The sequence below is a fragment of the Benincasa hispida genome, chromosome 7 (genome assembly GCF_009727055.1).
Source record: "Benincasa hispida cultivar B227 chromosome 7, ASM972705v1, whole genome shotgun sequence".
NCBI lineage: Eukaryota > Viridiplantae > Streptophyta > Magnoliopsida > Cucurbitales > Cucurbitaceae > Benincasa > Benincasa hispida.
In genome coordinates this window covers 45,665,257-45,674,346 of record NC_052355.1, presented here as the reverse complement: position 1 = coordinate 45,674,346, position 9,090 = coordinate 45,665,257, and positions in this window count along the sequence as shown.

Below are 9,090 nucleotides of genomic sequence, written 5' to 3'. Positions count from 1 at the left end.
ATAAAGTCCCCTTGATAGCTTAATGGATTCAAGTTGAGAATCAGTTTTTTGGTTAGTCTGAAATGTTCAAATTAACAAGAGAGAATTTGATTATATATGATATAATTAAATTAATTCAATTATATATGATATAATTGATATGATGTATTTGATACATTATTAGATTGGAGGAATTAATATAAATATGATTTATACCAAATGCCATAAAATAGGAAAAGAATTATTGTTTATATGTTGCATATGATGCAATATTAAAACTATAGGTTATAAATATAATATGATAAGTTAGTTATTGTATTTATTTATAATTTATTGATTATATGATAATTAATATTTCTTTTCTAAATAACCGACCATAGTGGGTGGTTTTACATGGTTTTATAGTAACTGTGAGATAAAAAAGAAAAATAGTTTTTCAAATCATTCAGTCAAATCATCTCGAAGAATTCACTATCGAGTAAAAGGATTTTACTACACGATAGCTTTATAGAGACTATACGATTGAGTATCAAGTCTATAGGAAGAAGTCTATAGGATAGACTTCTTCCTCTATACGATTGTTCATCACATACTCAATCGTCTACTTCCTCCTTCCCTCTATCCAAAATCATACCAAGCCCACAACTCCTGGATTCTCACATCGAGTATACCAAGATAATCTTATGGTGGTGTTTTGATATGTTTGAGGATCGAGGATCGAGTTTTATTCACGGGTGGTCGAGGAAGTTCCAATTGCTCGTTGGGTTCGTGTTGATCGTTGCATTCATGACTGATCGAGAGAAATACGTGAAGAAAGAGTTCTTCACAAGTATTGTTTCCTCGATCCCTTATATTTATTTTAAGGTGCATGTTGTAATTTATCTTTAATGCATAATTGCTTCTATTTGATTGTAAATGTTTATGTTATTTCACAATGGAGTTTGGAACGATCCGCTTCTGCTCACTGATCCTCTAGTTTTAGAGTTCCTTCAAACATCACGGGTAGATATAAGATATATAACTAACATGTAAGTAATCTTTTTCATTTGTAGTATTTGTTTTAAAGTGTACTCTGATTTAGAATTTGTGTTATTTCTTAATAAATAGGGCAATTGCGATGTTGCAATCTCAAAAGAATATTAAAAAAAGCCGGAAGCAAACCTTATGGAGAACAATAAAGTCAAGTATAAATTAACAATGACTAATTATTCATCATATTAAGTAGACATCTAGTGCGTAAGGATTACTTCATTCTTATTTACTGATTTTTTCTCTATAATGTCCTTTACAAGTTGGGAGCACCAAATGTGGATACTATGTCATCGGGTATATGAGGGATATTGTGACCAAAAGAAGCATTGTCATCTCAGATTTAGTATGTTATCATTATTTCGACATTTCAAATAGCACAGGAAAAAATAGAATCCATTATAATATTTGGCTTTTATGTTTATAGATTGATACAAGGAACCCGTACTCACAAATTGAGTTAGACAAGGTGCGAATAGAGTTGGCTAAATTTTTGGGTTGCTACATGTGATCGTGGTTGGTCATTTTGGATGTGTTTGTTTCGGCTGATCAATTTCGGGATTTGTTTTATATCCATATAGGTGTAATATCTTTTGGTATTATTCAAATATGCACGGGGAGAGGGGGAGGAGGGATAGTTTTGGATTAGTACATGTAATAGTTGTTATGTGGGTAGATGGATGGTTTTGATAGAAGTTTTGGAAATGTATGTTTTGAAACTGTTCATATTGGGTTGACTGTTAGAATTATGTTCCTTATATTATTTTGGAAATGTCCATATGGGTTGACTGTTAAAATTATATTTCTTAGGTTGTATTATTGACAATGTTAAAGAAGTTAAGTTTTTATAAATAGATATTGGCAGTTTTTGGTTGATATATAAGTTTGTCAATGCATGTATATTGTTTATTTGATTGATGAATATATGTCATATATATATCAAATGTGATTGTTGGATCAAAATACAGGAGTAATTATAGGTAAATACGTCAACATTGTAGATTTTTCTAAAAAAATCACAAGTAAATTTCTTGACGTTTTTTCCTTGTCAAGATTATAGATATTCTTGACATGTTTAACAGGTCAAGAATTCTCATATTCTTGACATTTCTAACATGTCAAGTAGGATATATATCTTGACGTTTTTTCATTGTCAAGTTAACAAAATATCTTGACATTTTTTCCTTGTCAAGAATGTCTATATTCTTGACATTTCAAAAATGTCAAGTGTCTATGTTTCTTGACCTTTTTTAAATGTCAAGTTAACAAAATTTCTTGACATTCCTTTCTTGTCAAGGACACCCATATTCTTGGCATTTCAAACATGTCAAGTGTCTGTGTTTCTTGACACTTTTTAAATGTCAAGTGTCACTTTTCTTAACATTTTTAAAACGTCAAGAAAATCGGCATTCTTGACACTAGTTTCCCTAACGTTTTAAAAACGTCAAGAAAAGTCATTCTTGACATTTAAAAAACATCAAGAAACATTGTTTTGTAGTAGTGTTAGCATGTATGTTCATAGTTTTAGTATATTAGGGTTTCAAGTGAATACCATTGATGATTCTCTCAAATTGATTGAATTCACCACGAAATTCTTCTTCAATCTCTATAGTAGATAACCACAAATGTCTTTTTTACTAATCTCAGGCCTTAGATTGGAGTGTGGTCTCTAGATTGAGCGGAATTTGATGTAGATATTGAGAGATGAAGATGGAAAACCAATTTTTCCTTTTCTCAGAATTCAGTTGATATACCCTCCCATCTGATCTCCAATACTCAACATATAGCTCTCAACTATGCAGATCTGATTGAAAGAGATGTAGCCACTCAATTTTCCATTAAAATTGAGTGGCATGAGGTGAATTTAGTGGAAAAAGTGGGATTTCCCCATTTCCATTAATTATCAATTTTTATTTCAATAAATTGAATTATTTGATATATATATATATATATAACCTATTTAAAAATTGAATTTCAAATGCAATTTAAATTTTTTTAAAAAATTATAATTATGAATTTCTTAAATCCAAAAATCAATTGACCAATGTTATACTTTTGAATTACATAAATTCAAAACTTAATAATTATTAAATTAGAAAATTAATTTAATTTAATATCAAATAGTAAATTAATATAACACCTCATTAAATATTTAAATTATATTTAAATATTGTCAATTCTCGAAAACTGTGACGTTTAATTCGACAATTAAACATCAATTATATCAAATATAACAATCCAAATCCTAAACCCAATTTGAACATTTCAAATTCTCTCAACACGATATTCTAAGGTTTAATTCTTTTACGAGCTAATAGAGAGACCTATTGGACCTACAGATCATGAGCTCCAAACAATTGAAGATTAATTGGTTAAATTCTTTAGACCAAATTAATCAATATTCGTTAACTACCAAGACATACCACTATAGTTTAGTAGTTGCACTCTCATAGATATATCTATGTCCACTTGATTTAACCATAATCAGTAAGTCAATCCTTCATAGGTCGTTTGTATTTATAGCTAGGTCAAAATTACTGTTTTACCCTATAATACATCTTGCTCCTTAAGTCTCCACTGATCCTTTAATGAACAATTTGTTTATAGTCCTATAATAAATCGAATCCCTTTCAGCCACGGGAGGGTGGGACCCCTTTGTTCAAGACCAGGAGCAGTACTTAAGGGAACAACCTATATGCTAACCCTAACGCGTAGGAGCAAATTCTGTCTTGCAAAACTATGTCTCCAGCTATTTATCCGGTCTTACCCCTAAAATGGAAGGCTTATTAAGCCAAGTGATGTTGAACCATTCTCACCTATGCAGATTAAAGGATAATCCCAAATAAACAGGAGTTCATAGTTAGCTCAGGATTAAGATTGAGTTACCTTAGATCATCAAATTGAAATAGTCAGTTTTAACAATGAATGATTATTACAAAAAAGTGACTATTTCGTAGTCCGGTCTTATGCAAACATTTTTTGCATAGGATGCTCCCACTCACATGTCTCCATATGAACAACTTTGAGATCACATTGTTTGTATCAATATACAAAGTAGGCCGTATCCATAGTATCCCTAGGATAAGATACACAATTTTATCCATATGCTTATAGACCTTTTTATCTATATACTAAAACTTGATCATCTTTTATGTCTCTATAAAAAAGTTTAAGTATTCATGTTATAGCCATGAGTTAGTTTATTGGATTTAGTAATGAATGCAATTCAATATTATCTTCAATAACATCTTTATTGAATGAAATCTCAATAATATTTGTATTGTTAATAGAACATGTTTAATGTTTACAAATTACGAGTTTTAGGACATTCCTAACATATCATTGTTATATTATAATATTATATATTTATAGTATATTACATAATACATATAATATTTTTTTAAAAATAAATTGAGTTTACAAACATGACATATTGTATTTTTAAATATTGTTATCTCTATTTATTATAATTTTGCATTTTAAAATTTAAAATTCAAAATCTTGGTACAATGAAAACATAAAAATGTTGTTTTTAGAATTTACACTATTTCGATTATGGAATTCTTAAACAGTTTTCAGAAGCAAAATTCAAATCGTCTGTCAAACACATATTTACGGAACTCAATGAATCTGAAAATATAAAACAAGTTCTGCATTCTCTACTAAAATGACACTTATTTTTCCCATATTGAATAATTTATTAGATATTCTTAGAAAAAAACAATGGGTTGTCTATAAGTACTATATGTGTTATTTATTAGCTTGGGCCTAAAAAAAGGTTCAACTATTTTGTTCTCAATAAAACATGTGAAAATCTTGTTTTGGGCTCTTATTGAGCTGAAAACGTACACACAAAACCAGGAGCTAATATCATTAAAATTGAAGATCTTTCTCAATTCATAACTGTGATCCACTTTAATGAAAAATAAAAAAGAAACAAAAATTAGTACATCTTTAGAAGTTATCTTCTCTCTTCATATTGCATTTCTAAATTCTTGTTCGTTCCATTGAACGTAGGAATACAATGAAAGTTTCATATTAACTAAATAAGAGGATAATCGTATGTTTATAAGAGAAAATATCATACGACTATAGAGAATTTAGAGGTTCGTTGTCCCAAGAAAATACATTTTAAAAATTCAAGAACTAAAATGAAAATTTTCCCAAATTGAGTAGCTCTTTATTTCCATTCTCTGTTGGTATTTTGTTTTTTTTTTATTAAAAAAAAAAGAACTACAAAGAAGTTGGTCTTTTAAAAAAAAAAAAAATCTAAATTTAGGGTAAATAATTATCTCTTTTTACCACCACTAAATTAGTTGAATAAATGATCTTTTGGAAAATCATCTACGATTATGGATTAAAATGTCGACGTCGATAAAAGTATTAAAATCTTAATTTTACAAAAAATTTGATGAAAATATCAAAAAATGTTGATTTTGACAAATATTTCTGAAAAAATTATAAAAACAAAAATTTTAAAAAAATAAATAAATTAGTAAATAAATATTTTATGATTTTCAAATAAGTTAACATATTTATTATTTACATTGCATTTATATTAGTGGCATTTTGATGCTTATTTTTTGTGTTTTGTGGATTTTCTTTATGATAATCGAAATATCCATTCACTCCTCTTGTCGATGTCGAACCCATAGAAATGTAAAAATATCGATAGAAATATTGACATGTTAATGAAAAATTAATATCATGCTTAAGATCTATGAAGCACAGATACTTCATGTAAGGCAAAGAATCAGTATCAGACACGTATCGGATACCGATACTTCCAGATACTTTCCAAATACGTATCTAACACGCGACTTGACGTATTTATACTTTCAGATACTTTTCAGATACGTATCTGACATGCGATTTGACATATCTATTTTTTATGCGTACTTTGTTTTTAAGGAAAAAGATAAGTAACTCATCTAATTTTTCCCAATCTAAAATTAGGTAACCTATTTGAAAAGCTCAAGTCCAAAACTAAAAGAAAAATAAATAAATAACGAACCAAATCTAGACTAGAATCATCTAATCTCCATCTTCACATTTGAATCCCACAAAATCCACGAAAATATAAACCATTTGGATGTCTTCAACAATAAGTTTTTCGTTTATCTTCATACTTCTCTCTCTAATCTTCTTCTTCTTTCCAATATGAGTCACTTTTTATTGCATTTTATTAATTATTGTACTTCAACATCTCAGATGTTGCTTTTATTATTAACTTGTATGCTAAATTTATCTATATCCTAGATTTTTTTAAAGAGAAAAAAAGTATCTTCAACGTATCAGTATCCTCGTTTTTTAGAAATATATATATTTAAAAAATATGTAATCTATTATTAACTTGTATGCTAAATTTATCTATATCCCAGATTTTTTTAAAGAAAAAAAAAGTATATTCAACATATCAGTGTTTTTTAGAAATATATATATTTAAAAAATATGTAAAAAAATGATGCATCCTTAAACGTATCTGTATTTTAGTTTTTTAAAAATTGACGAATCGCCGTATCTGATCGTATCCGTATCGTGTAGTTGTATTTGTGTCTGTGCTTCATAGCTTAAGATACACTTGACTTGAAAAAATCTCATTTTAAAAAAAAAAAAAAAAAAAAAAAAAAAAAAAAAAAACTCCATTTGTATATTTTATCTTAAAAACAAATAATTCTTTTTTACACATTCATGTCATAGTCAACAACTATAGAAAAGTTTTAAATCAAGGAAAAAATTATTGCCGTAAAATTGAAGGATCCCATGAAAATATCTTTTTATATGAACACTCAAATCATACTTAATTGCCAATTAGGAAAAAAAAAATCTTAAATTGGAATCATATATCATAATACAACAGATACTTTTATAATAGCGAAATTTAAATATTCTATAAAAGATACTTTTCATCGAAAGTAATTAAAATTTTTAAATATTAGAACTTTCATTATTTTAGCTGCACCGTCCAAATTTTTCGTCTTCATTACACTAAAATTAGATGATTAAATTAGTAAAGCTAATTAATCATTCTTATCCTTACTCATAAAAGTCAATGAAAATGATTAAAAATATACATTCCCAAATCTCTACTTCGCCAAGTTTTATAGGTAAGGGTAAATATATTTGTTTGTGTGTGTATATATATATCAATGAAGTTTGCACGTTTGCCCAATCACCTTTTTTCAACAAAACACCGATACAATTGGCCAACTTTCATATCAACAAGATATTGAAATTGAAAGTCTAACCAGACATTTTTTCAAATATTTACTAAAATTAAATTTTATTTAAAAGATATAATAGTTTTGAAACTTTTTAATAAAAATAGTGTAGTTTTCAAAAGACGACAAACTCGCCTCATGTCAATAAGTCGTCTCTTTAAAAGATGTCATTTATAAGTAGAAGTCTATTGGTTGCCTCTTTGTCTATGTATTCATACATGTGTGGGTTCAATTCCTATTAGTTGCGCATTTACATTTTTTCACTTGTCGTTTTCTTTTCCTCTCTTTCTTTTTTTTTTTTTTTTTTTTTTAAATAAATATTATATTATATTTTTTTTTTCTTTTTCTTTATTAAACAAATGGAGTATTAGATTACAATTTTCTTTCTTTTTCTTACTGAAATTATAAATAAATATTAATTTTTAAACCTTTTTTATCTTGTGAAAAAAATGATTACTATTCTAAACAAAAATAAAACCATAATAGAATGGGTTTGAATTGTAATGTAATAAATTTGGACTCTATGTAATCCAAATTGAACGTTTTGGACTCGATTTGTAATATTTAACTCATTCTGTTTCGACGGTTTTTAACTTAACCCTCTTTTCCACCGTTTTTACATTTCTCGATCTCATTTCCATTCCATCTTCGATTCCTCACACATTCCAATACTCCTTTAATTTCCAACCATCCTAATTACATTCAGTTTCTCAAACAGCTCCTAGATTGTTTAAGTGTATTGATTATATTGGTTTTTTAAGAATGACAATTTATTTCATTTTATCAATGAAGAGAATGGAAATGGATTGAATAATTACTAGTCATGTCAATTTTAAGTTCTTTAACATACAAGGAAAAAATTACACAAATAGGAAAAAAAAAAAAAAAACAGAAAACAAAGAATGCGAATGAAGTCACATATGGAGAGGATAGAGAGGAGATAGTGTTAGATGTCAAGTCTTGACAAAAAAAAACTTCTGACTTTGGCAAATTTTTGCCATATCATTTAATTAAGAGACAACTTGGTGACATAAATGAATTGCAAATCAAATATATTAATATTTTAAATTTGAATTGCTTTTAGATCTTAATTTCTTATATATACATTATTTTGAACAACATGAAGTTAAACGATCAAATGTTAAACTTATAATCTAGAAGACTAAATGTATTATTATTATTATTATTATTATTATTATTATTATTATTATTATTATTATTATGTGAGGTGGGGAAATCAAACCTTTAACATTGAAGTTGATAATACAAATACTATATCAGTTGAGCTATACTCATTTATACGTAAATGTATTAAATTTGAAGGCAAAATTTAAAAAAAAAAATGTATGAGCATTGTTCAATTTGACTAACACAACTACTTATGATATAGTAGTAGTTTGAAGTATGCATTCAAAATTTAAATTCTTCATGGTATCTTTATTTATTTTTTTTCAAGGAAAAAAAAAGGTTTCCTCCCCCTCATGGCACCATACTTTTTTCTTGAAGAAGATTTCAACTCTTTTCAATTAATTTTTTTTTTAATTTTCAAGATTGTTTTCATTTACATTCAACATGTTTGAATGAGCATGGCCATGAGTTGAGTTGCTTTCAAAAAAGTAAAGAAGAAATGGAAAATGAGGTTCTATTAACATAGTTCTGGATAAGAAGGAAGCAAATTATTTTTTGGAATTTGAAATGTAACAAAATTATAGACAGTATGATATATATTTTTTTTCCAAAGAGAAAAAAATAAAAGAGAGATAATTAATACGGATAAAAAACCCTCTTTTTTACGTTACCAACTAAATTTTTAAAAGTCAACTTTGACCACCCCAGTTGTTTTTGTGTGCAAAGGTAAGCA